The sequence below is a fragment of the Orcinus orca genome, chromosome 5, assembly GCF_937001465.1.
Source record: "Orcinus orca chromosome 5, mOrcOrc1.1, whole genome shotgun sequence".
Lineage (NCBI taxonomy): Eukaryota > Metazoa > Chordata > Mammalia > Artiodactyla > Delphinidae > Orcinus > Orcinus orca.
In genome coordinates, this window is record NC_064563.1 from 101,324,983 (window position 1) to 101,347,833 (window position 22,851).

The 22,851-nt window shown below is 40.8% G+C and overlaps 1 protein-coding gene across 6 annotated transcripts in view; it reads right to left on the reverse strand.

Moving 5' to 3' along the window:
- Positions 1–22,851, reverse strand: part of TMEM45A (transmembrane protein 45A) — a 105,985-nt gene that overhangs the window by 67,772 nt on the left and 15,362 nt on the right. The window contains exon 2 of one of the 6 annotated variants that reach the window (XM_049710077.1): positions 7,344–7,550. The exons of 2 other annotated variants lie outside the window; for them this stretch is intronic. The gene's annotated coding sequence lies outside the window, so the exon portion shown is untranslated. Of the gene's footprint in view, positions 1–1,305; positions 1,326–5,583; positions 5,767–7,343; positions 7,551–22,851 lie in introns of those variants that run through there. 3 more of the 6 variants (XM_033433312.2, XM_033433308.2, XM_049710078.1) reach the window with 3 other exon arrangements.

Here is a 22,851-nt window from a genome sequence, read left to right on the forward strand (position 1 = left end):
AATAAAAAGGCAACCTATGGAATGGGAGAAAATATATGCAAATCATATATCTGAAAAGGAGTTAACATCAAAAATATATAAAGAACTTATACAATTCAATAACAAAAAAATAGCAATCCAATTTAAAAATGGGCAGAGGAACTGAAATAGGCATTTCTCCAAAGAAAACATACAAATGGCCAACAGTTACATGAAAAGGTACTCAACATCATTAGTCACTGGAAAATGCAAATCAAAACTGTAATGAGATAACACCTTACACCTGTTAGAATGGCTATTATCAAAAAGGCAAGAAATAAGCGTTAGCAAGGATGTGAAGTACAGGAATTCTTGTGCACTGTTCTTGGGAATATAAACTGGTACAGCTACTATGGAAAACAGTATGGAGGTTCCTCAAAAATTTAGAAATAAAATTACCATATGATACAGCAATTCCACTTCTGGGCATTTATCCAAAGGAAACAAAATCACTATCTCAAAATAATATATACACATTCACTGCAGTATTATTTACTGTAGCCAAGATGTGGAAACATCCTAAGTGACAAATGACAGACAAATGGGTAAAGAAAATGTGATACACACACACACACACACACACACACACATATACACACAATGGAATATTATTCAACCATAAAAAAGAAGGAAATCCTGCCATTTGCGACAATATGGATGGACCTTGAGGACATTATACTAAGTGACATAAGTCAGAGAGAGAAAGACAAATATGATTTCAATTACACGTGCAATCTAAAAAACCCCACATTCATAGATACAGAGAACAGATTGGTGGTTGCCACAGGCTGGTGGGAGAGGAGGGATAAAATAAGTAAAGGTGGTCAAAAGGTACAAATTTCCAGTTATAAGATAAATGAGACCTGGAGATGTAATATTCTGCATGATGACTATAGTTAATAATACTATAGCATGTATTAGAAAGTTGCTAAGAGAGTGGATCTTAAAAGTTCTCATTACACACAAAAATTGTAACAGAGTGTGATGATTCATGTTAACGAAACTTATTGTGGTAATCATTTCTCAATATATACATATATCGATATATATACATAATCATTATCTTGTACAACTTAAACTAATACAATGTTATATGTCAATTTTATCTCAATAAAAAAGAAAGGAAAACAAAACAAACACCAAATTTAAACGTGGGTGGGCGGAAGGCCTGAACAGACACCTCATCAAAGAAGATATACAGATGGCAAATAAGCATATGAAAAGAAGCTCAATATCATGTCGTTAGCGAATTGTAAATTAAAACAACAGTGAGGTACCACTACACACCTATTAGAATGGTTAATCTCTGGAACACTGACAATAGCAAATGCTGGTGACAGTGTGGAGCAACAGGAACTCCTATTCATTGCTGATGGGAAAGCACTATGGTACAGATACTTTGGAAGACCATCTGGCAGCTTCTTTAAAAATGAATCATACTCTTGGGACTTCCCTGGTTGTCCAGTGGTTAAGACTCCGTGCTCCCAATGCAGGGGACACGGGTTTGATCCCTAGTCAGGGAACTAAGATCCCGCATGCCACACAACATGGCCAAGAAAGAAAAAAAACCCACAAAAATTAATTATACTCTCACCATATGATCCAGCAATCATGCTCCTTGGTATTTACCCAAAGGAGTTGAAAACATGTTCCCACAAAAACCTGCACATGAATGTTTAGAATAGCTTTACTCATAATTGTCAAAACTTGGAAACAACCAAGATGTCCTTCAGTAGATGAATGGATAATTAAGTATAACACATCCATATAATGGAATATTATTCAGTGATAAAAAGAAATGAGCTATCAGGCCACAAAAAGACATGGAACAAACTTAAATCCATATTACTAAGTGAAAGAAGCCAATCTGAAGAGGATACTTACTATATGGTTCCAATTATGTGATATTCTAGAAAAGACAAAACCATGGAGACAGTAACAGGATCAGTGGTTTGCCGGGGATTAAAAAGGTGGACAGGTTGAACAGGCAGAGCACCAAGGATTTTTAGGGCAGCGAAACTATTACATATGATACTATAATGGTAGATACATGTCATTATACATTTGCCAAAACCCATAGAATGTACACCACCAAGAGTGAACTGCAACATAAACTAGGAACTCTGAGCAATAATAATGTGTCAATGTAGGTGTGTCAAACTGCACCTCTCTGCAGCAGGAAAGCTGTGCATGTATGGAGGGTGGGGGTGTATGGGAACTCACTGGACTTTCTGCTCAATTTTGCTGTGAACCTAAAATTCCTCTACAAAAATAAATCTATCTTTTAAAAAGGCACTGCCAGTAGGTATCCAATGTATAAGGTCACATAAACAGCAGAGCAGACAGTATCACTTTCCAGAACCCAGCAGGGGCAGCAAAGAGGGGGCCCCACCAATTTGTCCCGTGTCTGGCATCTACTAGCATCCTAACACAGTCCTAAAGGAAAACCCCAAAATCATATTCTGTGCTCCCAAAGCATTCTTGTTTTCATAAGCCAAAAATGGTGAAGCCTCAGCAAATCAACAGGGGGGAAGTGGTGGAGTCAGCAGACACTCCTGTTTACTGGGAATTGTGTCCAGTACCCTGCAGGAGAGCTCTCCTGGTACCTCAACAAAAGCCAACTATGTCCAAGCCAGCTGAGTCATCCTCTGGCCCTGGCCCGGAAAAGGAGCCTCCCTGAAACACCTGCCAAACTCCACAGTCACTTCTGAAATGTAGGCCTACAGGAATCTTCATAGCCCTAAAGGGCGACAGCCACAGCTGAGAAGCTTTCTCATGTATACCGATTTTCTTTCCTCCTTTCACCATCATGTTGCTCACTCTGTTGCTCTCCTCTGAAATCCCTCTAGTTTATCCCAAATTCAAGAGTTCTATTTGCCTTTCTCTGAGCCTGTAACAAGACAGGTGCAAAAACACAGTTACTCCTGGGGCCTCACCAACAGGCAATGAGAGCAAGCTCCAACGTACCCCCCACGATCACGCCCCGGATGCATCCTCCTAGAAGGGCCTGTGTAAGGCAGTGTGCACAGGACCAGGCAGGTGGCCACACTTCTACCATCAGACGTGAAGGGAAGTAATAACAAGCCCTGTACCCCAACAGAGGCGGGAGACAAACCTATTTGGGGGGAGCACGCCATCTTGCTTACTTTCCAGCTCATTCCAAAAGAATTTAAGGTCGCTTACGAAGATGAATAGAGGTGACAAAAAAAATAAAGATGAATGAGAAAAATGGGAGGTTGAGGGGTTTGGTTCTTCTGGATTGGGAGTGAGGAAGATTGGCAGCAATTTTATAGTCTCTAACTTCACCTTTCCCCACTTCAATCTGTCCCTTCTTTACTGGTCCTACCTGATTCTAGCTCTTTTGTCAAGGTCACAAAAGACCCCCAATAGCTTATTCTGTCCTCAACTTACTTGAGCCACTAGCAGAAATTCACAGAGCTATCAGTGCCTCCCTGCTGGAAAATATTCTTCCCTTGTTTTTCCTCTTCACTGGTCCCTCCGTCTTTTCTGCTTTCTCCTAATCTCACAGCTCCATAAAATTAGAATGTCCTAGGGCTCAGTTTTTAGAACTCTTTTCTTTTCTATATACCCTCAGTACTGGGGGCTCACATTCTGCTTCATGGTGTTAAATATTATGTCACGTGTCCACCACTCCAAGATTTTTATCTTTAGCCCAGCCTTCCCACCTTCACTCTAGACTCCTATATCCAGCTTCCCGCTCAGCATCTTCACTCAGATGTCTAATATACACCTCAAATCTAAAACCTTCCAAAACAGATCTCTTAACATCCCTGAACAGATCTGCTCTAGTTTTCCTCACTCAGTGACCACTTCATCTTTCTGATTACTCACCCTCCAAAATGTAGAGTCATCCTTGATTCCACTCTTTCTCTCACTTCTCACAACTAATCCATTTGAAAATCCTGTTGGCTCTACCTCCAAAATATGCCCAGGACCTGTCCACTCCTCACCCCCTCCCCTGTGACCACTCTGGTACAGGTCTGGATTATTACAGTGGTCTAACTGGACTCTGCTTCCACCTTGGCCCTTTCAGATAGTTCTCAACATAGGAGCCAGTGTTATTCTATTGAAATGTAGGTTGGGCCCAAGTCTTCACAAGAGCCTTCGTAGCCCTAGGTGATTTAACCCCTGTCATTCCTCCGGCCTCCTCTCCTCATCCTCTCCTCATCCTCTCCTCCACCAGCCACACTGGCCTCCCTGCTTCTCCTTGCACACCAGACTTACCTCCACCTTCCAGCCTTTGCAATTGCTGCTTCTCCTGTTTGAAATGCTCTTCCCCCTTATCTCCTCTAAGCCTTTGCTCAAAAACTTTCTCAATGAGGCCTTCCCTGATCACCCTATTGAAAACCCCAAAGTGCCTCAACACCCCATCCTCTTTTCTTGCTTTACTTTCCCCATAATAATTCCCCATCTAAAATACTACAGACTTTACTGACTTATTCTGTTGATTGCATCACCCCTCACTAGAATAAAAGCTCCATGAATGCAGGATTTTTTTGTTTTTCTTTACTGTTTAATCTCTGGCTCTTAGAACTGTGCTTGGCATATAGTGGTTTGGTACCTAAGTGTTGGATAGATAAATGAATGAATGGATGGATGGATGAATGGCTAGATGGATGGATAGATAGATGGATGGATGGATGGATGGATGGATGGATGGATGGATGGATGGAAAGAGTGGATACCAGGACCTATGCTTTAGCTGTCAGATTCCTATAGATCCCAAAAGGGGAAAATGTCACAAATCAAGTGAAGTAGAATTCAGCATTTAAGACACATTCCTTCACACTTCTACTCTGCCTATCTAACTACAATGCTAGATCCTAACATAAAATGAAATGAAATGTCCATAGAATCATTAGAATTACGTGGTCTTAGCTTTGTCTCAATCAGCCACAACCTACAATAAGCAGGCTGTGGAAACACTATGACTATGGGAGTTGAGAACAGCAGGCCATGACTCCAATGCTAGGGAAGGAGGGTTAGAGGAAGAGTTGATAAACTAAAGGTAACTAACTATTATTGAGTTTCTACCGGGAGACAGATACTGCACTAGGCTCTTTGCTAACATTATTTCATTAAATCCTTACCACTCTAGGAAGCTGGTATTATTAACCCCATTTTACAAACAAGGAAACCAAAGTTCAGAAAGATTAAGTTATTTGCACAATATCACACATACACAGTAGAGTCAAACTAGGTCAACATGAATGAAAAGTTCTTGCTCTTTCACACTAAAAGTTACTCTAGAAATGGTGAACTAACCTTTGACTGTTTCAAACCAATTCTCTATTCCTAGTCACTCATTATCTTTGATCTGAGTAGATCGAGCACCTTAGATTTGAGGCAGAAGGGTTAAGAAATAAGAAGCTAAAACAAAGCCTTCATGTCTTAGTTAATGTTGAAAATTTGCTAACAGAATAAAAAAATCAATAGGCTGTAATCTGACACTTTTCAGTCAGTTTTACACACATACACACATCCATGTGCACACCAAAAGCAACTAGTAGGAAAACACAATATTAAAATTTACCACACTTTTACCTTTACCAGCATTCCCCACGGCTCATGAGTATCAGAGACGTGCTGCTCAGCAGCGGACAATACTGGCAGATGCTGCTTTAATGCTCAAGAAAAATAAGCATCTTTCACCAGCATCAGCCTTGCAACAGCCCCAGAGAAATTACTTTTCTTCCTCCCACTCACATGTTTCTCCCTGGGCATTGTGTACATTGCCAGTGGCCTCCACCTCCACCCAACTTACAGAAACCTGGCCCATAATACCCTGTAATTAATGTCATCAGACATGTAAGGCTGTCAGCCCACTAAGCATGCTCTCTGCTCAGCAAAAGACACTGTCTTTTGCAATCATGGAGGCACTTCCCAGGCACTGTCTGCAGGTGTTTCTCCAGTACCTGAGAGGAGTCACATCCTTTTATTCCCATTCTCACCAAGTCTGCCTCCTGACTAATCATTTCTATGAAACTGTTCAACCATCTAGCTTAGGTGGCCAGGGTGGAAGCACAGTAAAAGTCGAAGGCTTCCTTGGGGATTAGGTCCACCCATGACGCTGCTTCTCTCTCCTGGGTCAACCTACCAAGCCAACCCACTCACACTCATTCCCACCCAAGGGGAGTAGATAAATGCTGCAGTGTGTGTGTACCCCTTACCTGTGCTTAGCTGCACCTATGAAGATTAAGAAAACTTAGGAATGAATATTTACAACCATTGCTGCTGGGTTCAGTATTTGGGCCCACCAGCCAATAAAAATGTTTCTTAGTTCTTACCTAAAAAAATAAGACATACTGGACTGTATGTAAAAAGCACACATGAAATTGAGGTTGTGCTATTTAAGAACCATAAAACAAAGTAAACCAAGGAGATGTAGAAAATGCTTCTTTTCAAAGGACAAGAGTACCACATGTTGCAAAGACCTGAATCATTCTTTTAACTAGAGGTTCTAAATCAGTATGGAAATGGTTCTAGAAGGGGAAAAGAGACCTCTGACAACTCCTCTTAAAGGAGGTTAAATATGCAATCAATTAAGATCAAAGAATGGGCAGCAGTTTCATTAGGTGCTCGTCTGGATACATAAGCTTGGAGAAAGGTGGTGAAACGGGTCCTTGATTTTATTTTCTCACTTGTGTTACACTTGAGTGACCCTGGAGCATACAGGCAGAACGAGCTACACGATTTGTACGGCCAAGAGCAAAATGAAAATGTGGGGTCCCTTGTTTACAAATTTCTGGGACTTCCACAACAGTGACAGTAGAGCATTAAACCAAGAATGAGGCCCTCCCATCTAAACTGGGCCCTGGAGATTGGTTCAAGATGGCAGAGTAGAAGGACGTGTGCTCACTCCCTCTTGTGAGGGCACCGGAATCACAACTAACCGCTGCACAATCATCGATAGGAAGACACTGGAACTCACCAAAACAGATACCCCACATCCAAAGACAAAGGAGAAGCCACAATGAGATGGTAGGAGGGGTGCAATCACAATAAAATCAAATCCCATAACTGCTGGGTGGGTGACTCACAAACTGGAGAACACTCATACCACAGAAGTCCACCCACTGGAGTGAAGGTTGTGAGCCCCACATCAGGCTTCCCAACCTGGGGTCCGGCAGTGGGAGGAGGAATTCCTAGAGAATCAGACTTTGAAGTCTAGTGGTATTTGACTGCAGGACTTCGACAGGACTGGGGGAAACAGAGATTCCACTCTTGGAGGGCACACACAAACTACTGTGCACAGGACCCAGGGGGAGGAGCACTGACCCCATAGGAGGCTGAACCAGACCTACCTGCTAGTGTTGGAGGGTCTCCTACAGAGGTGGGGGGTGGCTGTGGCTCACTGTGGGGACAAGGACACTGGCAGCAGAAGTTCTGGGAAGCACTCCTTGGTGTGGGCTCTCCCAGAGTCCACCATTAGCTCCACCAAAGAGCCAGCTAGGATCCAGTGTTGGGTCACCTCAGGCCAAACAAACAACAGGGAGGGAACCCAGCCCCACCTATAAGCAGACAAGCGGATTAATGTTTTACTGAGCTCTGCTCTCATAGCAACATCCAGCTCTACCCACCACCAGTCCCTCCCATCAGGAAACGTGCACAAACCTGTTAGATAGCATCATCCACCACAGGGCAGACAGCAGAAGCAAGAAGAACTACAATCCTGCAGCCTGTGGAACAAAAGCCACATTCACAGAAAGATAGACAAGATGAAAAGGCAGAGGCCTACGTACCAGATGAAGGAACAAAATAAAACCCCCAAAAGACAACTAAATGAAGTAGTGATAGGCAACCTTCCAGAAAAAGAATTCGGAATAATGATAGTGAAGATGATCCAGGACCTTCGAAAAAGAATGGAGGCAAAGATCGAAAAGATGCAAGAAATGTTTAACAAAGACCTACAAGAATTAAAGAACAAACACCTAGAAGAATTAAAGAACAAACAAACAGAAATGAACAATACAATAGCTGAAATGAAAAATACACTACAAGAAATCAGTAGCAGAATAACTGAGGCAGAAGAACAGATAAGTGACCTGGAAGACAGAAAGGTAGAATTCACTGCTGTGGAACAGAATAAAGAAAAAAGAATGAAAAGAAATGAAGACAGCCTAAGAGACCTCTGGGGCAACATTAAACACAACAACATTTGCATTATAAGGGGCCCAGAGGAGAAGAGAGAGAGAGAAAGGACCTGAGAAAATATTTGAAGAGATTATAGTCGAAAACTTCCCTAACATGGGAAAGGAAATAGCCACCCAAGTCCAGGAAGCACAGAGTCCCAGGCAGGATAAACCCAAGGAGAAACAGGCCGAGACACATAGTAATAAAATTGGCAAAAATTAAAGACAAAGAAAAATTATTGAAAGCAACAAGGGAAAAATGACAAATAACATACAAGGGAACTCCTATAAGGTTAACAGCTGATATCTCAGCAGAAAGTCTACAAGACAAAAGGGAGTGGCATGATATGTATAAAGTGATGAAAGGGAAGAACCGACAACCAAGATTACTCTACCTGGCAAGGATATCATTCAGATTCAATGGAGAAATCAAAAGCTTTATAGACAAGCAAAAGCTAAGAGAATACAGCACCACCGAACCAGCTCTACAACAAATGCTAAAGGAACTTCTCTAAGTGGGAAACACAAGAGAAGAAAAGGACCTACAAATACAAACCCAAAACAACTAAGAAAATGGTAATAGGAACATACATATCAATAATTACCTTAAACATGAATGGATTACATTCTCCAACCAAAAGACACAGGCCCAATGAATGGATAAAAAAACAGGACCCATATATACGCTGTCTACAAGAGACCCACTTCCTACCAAGGGACACTACAGACTGAGAGTGAGGGGATGGAAAAAGATATTCCATGCAAATGGAAATCAAAAGAAGGCTGGAGTAGCAATACTCACATCAGATAAAATAGACTTTAAAATAAAGAATGTTACAAGAGACAAGGAAGGACACTACATAATGATCAAGGGATCAATCCAAGAAGAAGATATAAGAATTATAAATATATGTGCACCCAACATAGGAGCACTTCAATACATAAGGCAACTGCTGACAGCTATAAAAGAAGAAATCAACAGTAACACAAAAATAGTGGGGGACTTTAACACCGCACTTACACCAATGGACAGATCGTCCAAACAGAAAATTAATAAGGAAACACAAACTTTAAATAACACAATAGACCAGATAGATTTAATTGATATTTATAGGACATTCCATCCAAAAACAGCACATTACTGTTTTCTTCTCACGTGTACATGGAATATTCTTCTCAAGTGTACACGGAACATTCTCCAGGATACATCACATCTTGGGTCACAAATCAAGCCTCAGTAAATTTAAGATAATTGAAATCATATCAAGCATCTTTTCTGACCACAACGCTATAAGATTAGAAATCAATTACAGGGGAGAAAACGTAAAATACACAAACACATGGAGGCTAAATAATACTTTACTAAATAACCAAGAGATCACTGCAGAAATCAAAGAAGAAATCAAAAAATACCTAGAGACAAATTACAATGAAAACACGATGATCCAAAACCTATGGGATGCAGCAAAAGCAGTTCTAAGAGGGAAGTTTATAGCAATACAAGCCTACCTCAAGAAACAAGAAAAATCTCTATTAAACAATCTAACCTTACACCTAAAGCAACTAGAGAAAGAAGAACAAACAAAACCCAAAGTTAGTAGAAGGAAAGAAATCATAAAGATCAGAGCAGAAATAAATGAAATAGAAACATAGAAAACAATAGCAAAGATCAATGAAACTAAAAGGTTCTTTGAGAAGATAACCAAAATTGATAAACCATTAGCCAGGCTCATAAAGAAAAAGAGGGAGAGGGCTCAAATCAATAAGATTAGAAATGAAAAGAGAAGTTACAACAGACACCGCTGAAATACAAAGCATCCTGAGAGGTTACTACAAGCAACTCTATGCCAATAAAATGGACAACGTGGAAGAAATGGACAAATTCTTAGAAAAGTATAACCTTCCAAGAATGAACCAGAAAGAAATAGAAAATATGAACAGACCAATCACAAGTAATGAAATTGAAACTGTGATTAAAAGTCTTCCACAAACAAAAGTCTAGGAGCAGATGGCTTCATGGGTGAATTCTATCAAACATTTAGAGAAGAGCTAACACCTATCCTTCTCAAACTCTTCCAAAAAATTGCAGAGGAAGCAACACTCCCAAACTCATTCTATGAGGTTATCATCACCCTGATACCAAAATCAGACAAAGATACTACACAAAAAGAAAATGACAGACCAATATCACTGATGAATATAGATGCAAAAATCCTCAACAAGATACTAGCAAACAATCTAACAACACATTAAAAGAATCATACATCATGATCAATTGGGGTTATCCCAGGGAGGCAAGGATTCTTCACTATATACAAATCAATCAATATGATACACCATATTAACAAACTGAACAATAAAATCCATATGATCATCTCAATAGATGCAGAAAAAGCTTTTGACAAAATTCCACACCATTTATGACAAAAACCCTCCAGAAAGTGAGCATAGAGGGAACCTATCTCAACATAATAAAGGCCATATATGACAAACCCACAGCAAACATCATTCTCAATGGTGAGAAACTGAAGCCATTTCCTCTAAGATCATGAAAAAGAAAAGGATGTCAACTCTCGCCACTATTATTCAACATAGTTTTGTAAGTCCTAGCCACGGCAATCAGGGAAGAAAAAGAAATAAAAGGAATTCAAATTGGAAAAGAAGAAGTAAAACTGTCACTGTTTGCAGATGACGTGATACTATACTCAGAGAATCCTAAAGATGCCACCAGAAAACTACAAGAGCTAATCAATGAATTTGGTAAAGTAGCAGGATACAAAATTAATGCACAGAACTCTCTTGCATTACTGTACACTAATGATGAAAAATCTGAAAGAAATTAAGGAAACACTCCCATTTACCACTGCAACAAAAAGAATCAAATACTAGGGAGACAAAAGACATGTATGCAGAAAACTATAAGATACTGATGAAATAAATTAAAGATGATACAAATAGATGGAGAGATATACCACGTTCTTGGATTGGAAGAATCAATATTGTGAAAATGACTATACTACCCAAAGAAATCTACAGATTCAATGCAATCCCTATCAAATTACCAATGGCATTTTTTACAGAAGTAGAACAAAAACTCTTAAAATTTGTATGGAGACACAAAAGACCTTGAATAGCCAAAGCAGTCTTGAGGGAAAGAAACGGAGCTGGGGGAATCAGACTCCCTGACTTCAGACTGTACTACAAAGCTACAGTAATCAAGACAATATGGTACTGGCACAAAAACAGAAATATAGATCAATGGAACAGGATAGAAAGCCTAGAGATAAACCCACACACCTATGGTCAACTAATCTATGACAAAGGAGGCAAAGATATACAATGGAGAAAAGACAGTCTCTTCAATAAGTTGTGCTGGGAAAACAGGACAGCTACATGTAGAAGAATGAAAGTAGAACACTTCCTAACACCATACACAAAAATAAACTCAAAATGGATTAGAGACCTAAATGTTAAGACTGGACACTATAAAACTCTTAGAGGAAAATATAGGAAGAACACTCTTTGACATAAATCACAGCAAGATCTTTTTGATCCACCTCCTAGAGTAACGGAAATAAAAACAAAAATAAACAAATGGGATCTAATGTAACTTAAAAGGTTTTGCACAGCAAAGGAAAATACAAACAAGACGAAAAGACAACTTTCAGAATGGGGCCAGGGGAGAAAATATTTGCAAATGAATCAACGAACAAAGGATTAATTTCCAAAATATATAAACAGCTCATGCAGCTCAATATGAAAAAACGAACAACCCAATCAAAAAATGGGTAGAAGACCTAAATAGACATTTCTCCAAAGAAGACATACAGATGGCCAAGAAGCACATGAAAAGCTGCTCAACATCACTAATTATTAGAGAAATACAAATCAAAACTACAATGAGGTATCACCTCATATGAGTCAGAATGGGCATCATCAGAAAATCTACAAACAATAAATGCTGGAGAGGGTGTGGAGAAAAGGGAACCCTCTTGCACTGTTGGTGGGAATGTAAATTGATACAGCCACTATGGAGAACAGTATGGAGGTTCCTTAAAAACTAAAAATAGAATTACCATATGCCCCAGCAATTCCACTACTGGGCATATACTCAGAGAAAACCATAATTCAAAAAGACGCATGCACCCCAATGTTCATTTCAGCCGGGTCATGGAAGCAACCTAAATGCCCATCGACAGACAAATGGATAAAGAAGACGTGGTACATATATACGATGGAATATTACTCAGCCGTAAAGAGGAACGAAATTGGGTCATTTGTAGAGACGTGGATGGATCTAGAGACTGTCATACAGAGTGAAGTAAGTCGGAAAGAGAAATACAAATATCGAATATTAACGCATATGTGTGGAACCTAGAAAAATGGTACAGATGAACCGGTTTGCAGGGCAGAAATAGAGACACAGATGTAGAGAACAAACGTATGGACACCAAGGGGGGAAAGTGGCAGGGGGAGGGGTGGTGGTGGGATGAATTGGGAGATTGGGATTGACATATATACACTAATATGTATAAAATGGATAACTAATAAGAACCTGCTGTATAAAAAAATAAATTAAATAAAATTCAAAAATTCAAAAAAATAAAACTGGGCCCTGTACAATTATACAAGGCACAACCATGAAGCTGACCCTGAGATAAAGAATTTGTCTTCTGGTTGTTGAGAGACCTGTAGGGAAGCTATAGTGGAATTAGACGCTCTTGGGCATCATTCATCCTGGGCAGAATGCCCTGGAAAGCTCTATGACTCTACGAAGGGTCACTTTATTCTAATATCACTTAGAGAGAAGAGTAATTCCTGCCATCTGATAAAGTCCTGAACTGGACTTCCACAAACGTGTCTGTTCCCCTGGGAGATTAAAAAGCTTTCTGCCCCTGAGACTAAATACACATTTCTCCAAAGAAGATATTCAGATGGCCAATAGGTACACGAAAAGATGCTCAACATCACTAATTATTAGAGAAATGCAAATCAAAACTACAATGAAGTACCACCTCATACTGGTCAGAATGGCCATCATTAAAAAGTCTACAAATAACTAATGCTGGAGAGGATATGAAGAAAAGGGAACCCTCCTACATTGTTGATGGGAATGTAAATTGGTGCAGCCACTATGGAGAATGGTATGAAGCTTCCGTAAAAAACTAAAAACAGAGTTACCACGTGATCGTGAAATCCCATCCTGAGCATATATCTGGAAAAACCTATAGTTCAACAGGATACATGTACTCCAATGTTCATAGCAGCACATTTTACAATAGCTAAGTCACAGAAGCAGCCTAAATGTCCATCAACAGACGAATGGATAAAGAAGATGTGGTATATATACACAATGGAATACTACTCAGCCATAAAAAAGAATGAAATAATGCCATTTGCCGCAACATGGGTGGACCTAGAAATTATCATACTAAAAGAAATGTCAGAAAAAGAAAGATAAGTACCATATGATATTACTTATATGTGGAATCTAAAATATGACACAAACAAACTTATTTACAAAACAGAAACAGACTCACAGACATAGAAAACAAACTTATGGTTACCAAAGGGGAAAGGGGGAGGAGGTATAAATTAGGAATTGGGGATTAGCAGATACCAACTACAAACTACTATATATAAAATAGATAAACAGCAAGGTCCTATTGTATAGGTATACAGAGATAGAGATATACCTGTATAGGAGTGTGTGTGTGTGTGTGTGTGTGTGTGTATATATATATATATATATATATATGGAATATATATATATATATTTATATATATATATATAAAAATAACTGAATCACTTTGCTGTACACCAGAAACTAACACAACATTGTAAATCAACTTTACTTCAATTTAAAAAAAAGAAAGCTTTCTGCCCCTATAATTGGTATTTACTTATTTAAGATTGACTGGGCCCCAGTTAACCTAACCAACTGGATTGATCTGGAAAAATTGATCTTGCAGGGGTGGACCCAGTAAGAAATCTGAGTGCTTGGTGGCAAAAGATTTTCAGTAATTTTGGTTAAAGAAGAGATCTCTCTACCCTAACAAGTTGGAAGAGAATTCTTTGGTTGGAAAGAATTCCAACCAGCTTGGAAATGGTTGGATTTTATAAGAACTAGTTACAAAAAATATAACTCAACCATATGACTAAGGGCAGTAGTCTTCAAGCAGATTTCCAACAAAGGTTTTTAGAAGATTGGCTCAGTTGCTTCTTTTTTCTCTTTCTGCTTAACTGGCCCTCCCTCTTCATGTTGTTCAGGCCCTCAGTGGAATAATCATCAGATCCTCCCCTTTCCATCTACCACCACCACCACACCCAGTCAAAATCCACTCATCCTGTGAACCAAATGGCCCCTCTAATAAATTAATTTTAGAAATGTGGTTAATGATGAGATGGACTAGAGGTGGAAGTGAGCCCAAAGGAAGGCCAGTGGAGAAGCTCATTTAAACTAGAGTCTTTCTGCCAAGGATGCCACTGCTTTCTCCAATCACTAGTCTAATGGTCCTTTCTATAAGAGTAAGATGCTCAGTGATGTAAGCTAACTTGCTTATCATTTCTCCAATGACTTAGAACACCAGGAAAAAATAATCATTCACCTTTATTCTTGCTTTTTTATTCAACATAGACTCAGAATTGTCCCTGATGGATTGCTTCTCAAATCATATCCACAGGAACAAGACAAAAAGATGGACTTTGGTTTGGAGATGGTGAAGGAGAAGATACTTCTCAATATCATTTGTTAACTAAAACATGGAAAAATAAAGTGATGATGTGCCAAACAATGAAGGAGAGATGATACTCCTGCAGCTTTTCATGAAATTTTACTTTCTCAGGCCTAAGTTCCCTCATTAACAATACTCCATCCCCAAGTCTGGCCATGTGCTTCATGATTCAGCACCATCAGTGACTGATACTGCACCAAAAGGAAAATCCAGAGGCTTCACTGTGCTCAGTGTAAGAGTCAACACTGTTTTCCATAAAACGTAGGACCACTGTACTGTCTGAGTATAGGAGCGGGTGTGTTTTCATGACAGCCCAAACCTTTCGTTTTCACAAGAACTGGTTTCATGCCAGTGTCAGGATACTTCAAAATCCAAACATCCCCTCAGTTGACCTTTCTCCATTTCTAAGTTTTTAAAAGCTCCTTTCAAGACAGGAAAAAAAATGGGTTGTCTTCATTTCAAAAAATAATCTTGAAGAAGGACCTCTAGAGTGGCATGTAAATTAGATTTCCAATCCAAAAAATAAGATCCACAGAAAAGAGGAGGGGAAATATCCCACCATAGCCTCTTCTGAATCCTGTGCAATTTCTGGGAAAATGAGGTTCAGGAGAAAGTTGCCGACAGAAGGGCCATCGTGGGTTTGGGGGGAAGAGGCATGAGAGTAGAGGGCAGAGACAAAAGTGGGGAGATGGAAGCAGGACTGAGACTGAAGCAAAGTCAGAGGCTCCTGCCCCCTTCAAGGGTTTCCCATTGTCAAGCTGATTCTCTTCTCATGGAAAAATAAACTTCCATCTGAGAACCAATCAGAATGTAACTGCTTTTCAGGGCTCAGTTGTTTCATCCACTCATTCCACCCTCTCTTACTCATTAGCACACAAGCAGAAATAATTAAAAATAATGCCAAAACAAAACCAGCGCCGCCTACCACAATTAACAATTGTTAAATTGTATCTAGCTTTTCTGTGCATTTCTCTCCAGAAATCATAACCTTTGTCCTTGATTGCATCTTCCTGGTGGGCTGAAAGTCCCAGATACATGCAGGAATACAGAATGTGGTCCTAAGCTCATCAGGTAAAGGCAGAAAGCCTCAACCATACTCTTTTTTTTTTTTTTTAAGATTTATTTACTTTATTTTTTTTTTGGCTGCATCAGGTCTTAGTTGCGGCATGTGGGATCTTCACTGAGGTATGCAGGATCTTTCGCTGTGGCGTGCGGGCTTCTCTCTAGTTGTGGTAGCGGGTTTTGTCTTCTCTAGCTGTGGTGCACAAGCTCCAGGGCTGATGGGCTCTGTAGTTGTGGCACTCGGGTTCCAGAGCTCATGGGCTCTGTAGTCTGCAGTACGCAGGCTCAGCAGTTGTGGGGCGCAGGCTTAGCTGCCCCGCGGCATGTGGGATCTTAGTTCCCTGACCAGAGATCGAACCCGCATCCCCTGCATTGTAAGGCGGATTCTTTACCACTGGACCACCAGGGAAGTCCCATCACCCATGCTCTCTTAATCTCTTTCATACCTATCTCTCTCACTGGAAAACACCAGAGAGGAACAGAACCTCCTCCAATCAATACTGATTTGAAGGAAATGAAAGTGATAAACTTATTCCATCTACCATCTAGCACTGCTGCTGTTGTTGTTATTATTATCATTATTGAATACTGCAAGTGAATCGTTTCTGCCACAAGAACTATCATAGTGACCATGAGAATACTGACCAGTATGCATCCCTGCACCCCAGCTGCAGTAACCCAATCCATAGTACAGTCGACATTAGGAATAAAAGTAAAGTTTTTGAAGACCTCTGATCAAAAGCCTCTTTTCTAGGTGAAAACGTGACTTTTAAGACCTCTGCTTTAAAAGACAAACTGGGGGGCTTCCCTGGTGGTGCAGTGGTTGAGAATCTGCCTGCCTATGCGGGGGACACAGGTTCGAGCCCTGGTCTGGGAGGATCCCACGTGCCGCGGAGCGGCTGGGCCCGTGAGCCATGGCCGCTGAGCCTGCGCATCTGGAGCCTGTGCTCCACAACGGGAGAGGCCGCGACAGTGAGAGGCCCGCGTAAAAAATATATAAATAAATAAAAATTTTAAAAGACAAACTGACTTGGGACTTCCCTGGCGGTCCAGTGGTTGGGACTTCACCTTCCAATGCAGGGGGTGTGGGTTCAATCCTTGGTCAGGGAGCTAAGGTCCCACATGCCTTGCGGCCAAAAAACCCAAACAAAAAACAGAAGAAATACGGTAACAAATTCAATAAAGACTTTAAAAATGGTCCACGTCAAAAAAAAATCTAAAAAAGACATGACTTCCAATTTTTTCCCAATCCTTCAAAGAAAGTAACATTTCCATCAAATGAGAGTAATGGTATCTTGTTGTCATCTTCAAGTAGGAGCTTTCCTACAAATTGATCTGAGATACAACATTTTAAGAAACATATACTTTTCCAGCATCCAAGAGATTTATAAGTTGTATGAAGAAAAGCCATATATCAGCACCGGCAGAATGGGAGAGGATTGCAAGGTGCTTAGCACCAGCCAAACTGAAGAAAACTTGTTTTTTCAAGCAGCAAAGCATCTAAGAAGAGATATCCAGAAGATATGGTGTCACGCTGAACTTCAGGGCAGTGATGAATCAGAGAAACACACCTGGTGACCAAATTTAAAACTATCTAATTCTCAGAGGAGAACAGACAGCCCAGGTTCAAAGCTTAGAGCCCATTTATGGACCCCCAGAGCATTAAGCTCATGCATGACCCCAGAGTAACCTCTCTGATCCAACCTCAAACTGCTGGTGGTGAAGTACAGGTCTGAATCTTCAGCCTTGCTCACAGTCCTAACACGACATTGGTGACTTCAATCCCTGTACACTCCTGTTGAATTTCAAAGGCTTCTGGTTCTAGACCCTGGCTTAACCCACCCCTTAGACCTGTCAGCAGATCTTGGCCTCCCTGGTTTGGCCCTTACTGCTCTCTAAGGCATTTGATTCCGAGTCATCCATTGGCCTCAGAGAATTAGCCCCACCTCGCCCTCCATTCATTGTCCCCTACTCCCAGCTCCAACCCTTGGGACGGATACATGATGCGCTTGGCTGTTTACCTTACCATAATCCAATGCGGAAGCTGGAGTTATCACACACAGGAAAAGTATTTCAAGAAAACAATAATAGACATCAAAGAGGAACTGCTATCTCAGAAGCCAAGGTAAATATCAACACAGACCATGGTTTGGCAGACTCCGGCTTGTTATGTCCAAAATGTTACTCTGAAGGCCTCGACTATTTGACTTTTCAATGGTACAAAAATGTGTATGGAAATACACCTCTAGGACAGTCAAGGACAGTGTATTTACATTTGAAACACAACTGCTTTACTTTTTTTTTTTTTTTTTTTTTGCAGTACGTGGGCCTCTCACTATTGTGGCCTCTCCCGTTGCGGAGCACAGATTCCGGACGCGCAGGCTCAGCGGCCATGGCTCACGGGCCCAGCCGCTCTGTGGCATGTGGGATCCTCCAGGACCGGGGCACGAACCCGCGTCCCCTGCATCGGCAGGCGGACTCTCAACCACTGCGCCACCAGGGAAGCCCGGGTATTGCTTTTTTATGATTTGTTAGGCACGTCTGGAGCAGTGCTCAGTGTAGGGTTAATTATTCCCCATTACTGAGGCCAGACCTTCCTGAATGTTCTGCCCAATACTTCATGAACTATGAGTTTTCCAGTCTGGTTGGAGGGAATAAGCAATATTCCCGGACTTCTGTGAGTGCAGGGCACTGCTCTCCACCCCCTCCCTGTCCCCTCCCCCATCTTTGCACCCCTTCCCCCTTCCCCCTTCCCCCTTCCCCCTTCCCCCTTCCCTCCAGCCTCCTGCAGTTGCCTCATTTGCTCTGATGAATCCTTGAGGGGCCTTTCTGCAGATCTCCAGTGCCCTCTCTCTGTGCAGCTCTCTTGGTTCTAGAGCTCTGTCCTGAGAACTCCAGCCACCTTGGTTTCCCTGGGCTCTTAGCATCACCTCCTCAACTCAGGGAGTACGAGTTCCACCTGCGGCTCAGCCTGGAACCTCTATCTGGCAGCCAGCTAGAGCAGTCCAAGCACTCACCTCTTTTTTTTTTTTTTTAACATCTTTATTGGAGTATAATTGCTTTACAATGGTGTGTTAGTTTCTGCTGTATAACAAAGTGCATCAGCTATACATATACATATGTCCCCATATCTCTTCCCTCTTGTGTCTCCCTCCCTCCCACATCCCACCCCTCTAGGTGGTCACAAAGCACCGAGCTGATCTCCCTGTGCTATGCTGCTGCTTCCCACTAGCTATCGGTTCATTCTCAAGCCCTCACCTCTTTTGTTTGTGATTTCTTGGGGATCGTTGCCTTCCCACTGCCTGATGGCCAGCATTTCAAAATCCGTATATTGTTTCATATATTTTATCTGATATTATTTCAGGTTATTTCAGGCAAAAGAATAAATCTGGCCCTGTTACTCTATCTTGGGCAAAAACAGAACTTCTTTAAAATTCAGTCAACTTAGCACTAAATACCAGTATTACACAGAAAAGATACTATCAATACTTTAACCCATGTTTTTCAAAATAAGGCCCTTGAGCCGCCTGCCTGAGAATCTCCTGGGATGCTTGATAAAATGAACATTCCTACGTCACATCCCCAGATCTACTGAATATAAATTTCTTGCCGCTAAAATTTGACAGTTGTTTTCATTATCAGGACAATTCATTAACAAAAGACAATAAAATTCCTCTTCTAAAAGTTGGGAAATCATTAGAATTGGCAATGGGTTAAAAAGGCATTGAAATGATAAAGCTTGAAATGATGTTGGCAATGGGTTAAAAAGGCATTGAAATGATAAAGCTTGAAATGATGTTCACACCAGCTTTTATAGCTTTCAGCTACAAAAGCATGCTCTGTATAAACCATGACTCTCCATGGCTACATGAGCAATTTTGGAGCTCCTTCCTACTCATTCATTGCAACAGTAGTGCTCCATTTGGAGACTGGAAAGCAATGGTGAGATGGGGAGAGAATCTTGACTGCCTCTACACAGAGGGCCTCTGGATGGCAAGTGTTCAGGGCCAAAGTCAAACCAACCAAGAAACTGTTTTGCCAGGATGTGTGCTTTCCCTCAGCTCACTGAATAAAGTCATGCTCCCCACCAATGAATTTCCCACCAATGAATTTTCATCAACAGTAACAACAATCACACTATCAATCTTTTATTCTCCAATCTCAAGAGCAATTGGAATGACCCCTGTACAATCCTGACCCGTATCAGTCCCATTTTCTGAGGAAGGAAACAAACAGCCTAACACGCTTGTATAAGGTGTGAACAGAATATGGATATCATGAGGCTGAGTCTATCAGAGGAGCAGTAGGTTACATTACTCGAGCAGAGTTCCTCACAAATCTTCTCTGGGACTTGGTATTGGCCATCTCACTCATTTTGAAGCTAGTGGCAAAGTTCTCGCTCCTGGAGGAAGTGAGGGAAGCACCAGTGCAAGCTTGAGCTTGTAGACGAAAGAACAAAACAAAGCATATCTCACATCTCAAATCATTATGTGTTCTCTACCTGAACCTACTTTTTTATCCAAAGTCTGACTACATTTCATTAGCATTGGGGGAAGAGTGGGCAAGGCGGAGATGGAGATGGGAGAATGTAGGCAGAGCCAGATTACCTTTCAGCCCATGGTAAATATCTGGACTTTATGTTAAATGCAGTGGGAAGCCATTGCAGGGTTTAAGCAGGGGAATGATGGGACCTTATGTGTATTTTTAAAGAATCATCCTGGTTGCTTTGTGGCACATCCTGGTTGTTTTACGGGGGGCAAGAGTGAAAGCAAGGAGAACCTTAGGACAATACTAGTGAAGCCATAGTCTGTGGACCCACGCTAGTAAGCAAACTGTTCACCATCTGCAACAAGATAATCACGGAAACTGACAGTAAACGTTTAGAAACTTTAAAACATTTTAGAGTAATACGACATTGCTGCAACATCCAAATAGGAGTTTTTATATTTTTACAAAAATGTCAAGCTTCACTGGACCGAGGGAAAAAAAATAAAACCAAAACCAAACTGATCCTTTACCACAGATAGTTTAATACACTGTGGCAGTAATTCAGGCCAGGGGTGATGGATGCCGGAACTAGGGTGTATCAGGCACAGAGGATACAAAGTTTTCACCCTCCCAGGATTACAAAGGATGGTAAGAGGAATCTGGCAGATCAGGACAAGGAATCTGGTGCACACAGAAAGACCTCTACCTCTGCTGACCAGCACTAGACTCGACTACTCACCAACCCTCTGAGAAGTTGCCATCAACAGCAGTTGCTTCACTCCTGAGTGTATTACACATAGCATAAATGTTAAGCATTCAGACACTGAAATGAGGTTATCCTATGTTTAAGTCCTGATTTCATCACTGTGTGATCTTGGAAGAGTTACTTAACCTCTCTGGGCCTCAGTTACCTCATCTATAAAATGGGAATAATAAGAGCCTCTATCCCATAAGCTGTCCATGAAGATAAAATGAGAAGAACCCTGAGAAGAGGCTGACACCTCATAAATGGTCACTCAGCCATTAGTTGTTTGTGTATTTTTCTGGGAAGAAAGAGCTTTAAAGCATGATGACGGTTACATAATCTCTATTCTCCGTGGAGCACAATAAAGTTCACAAAACCCTATCACATACAGTACTTCATGACTCCTCTCTTAGAAGTAGGGAGAGACAGGCCTGATTTTCTGATGAGGAAAATGAGGCTTAGTGTCCATACAGAGGTTCCCAACTTGCCCCAGGAGGATGAGGTATTGATTCATCCCTCTTCTCCCCACAGTGGAAACAACCTGTCCGAAAAGTCACACAAGCAGCAAGAAAAAAAACAAGATCACCGTGCTCTTCCAGTCTGTCTTCATGCCCTTAGTGCATACAAACCGAAGGCAGAGCAGGAGGAGGAAAAGCAACACCAGAGATGGAGAAGCTGGGGTTCAGTTCTCCTTCCTGCCGGCTTAAAGGTAAGAAGCATCTAGGTCTCTGACCCCAGTTCCCCCATTCTTCCTAAACACAACTTTCTCTCTCCCCCTTATTACTCTCTCTTCCTCGGACCTTTATCCCCAAGGTTCAGCTGTGACATGATTTTGGTGTGAGTATTTTTCATGATTTTTTTCTTCTTCACTAACATTTTTAATGTTATTGAATTTTCATTATTTATTAAACATACAATGTCCCTAAAACTGTCCTAAATGTGCTCCTTACTACCATACCTCTCTTCCTTTAAGAGTTTTTGACAATCATTTGTCTGAATTATTCCTGGCTTACAGAGAGAGGAAGCAAGAATCAAATAATTGGAGAAAAACTCTCTGAGCTAAAGAAAGACTTGGGTCTTCAAATGGAAAGGACACATCAAGAGAAAACAGGATGTTAAAAAAAAATTTTTTTTAAGATCCATACCTAGACATATCAAAGTGAAATTCAGAACTTTATACTTTTTTAATTTAAAGTGTAAGGATACTAATTTAATATAGGGCTACTTGGATATGAAGGATGCCATTTGAATTTTATAAGAGTAGTTGGTAATCCCAATATTTTGATATTTTAATCTATTGTTTTGTCTGTAGAAGAATATTTTAGGAACTAATATATCTTTTTCTGAAAAAATAGTTACCCAAATTTCAAAAATCCCTTATATTTCACTTTGGTTTCTTTTTCTTCTATTAAATTTATGACAAATGAAATATAATACTTTTTACTGAAAATGTATTTGGTGGTAGACTCTGGGCCAGAGATAAACACAGTGTCTCTACACAAGAAACTGGTTCTATTTGGCCACCTAGTTGTTGACTCAAGTCAGAAAACAGAGTTAAGTAGGATTTCAGGTCATTAGGAGGGAATTCAAATGCCTCCTAAACACCTAAGTTCCTACCAGGAAATGACACAGCCACGGGGGAATTCTGGC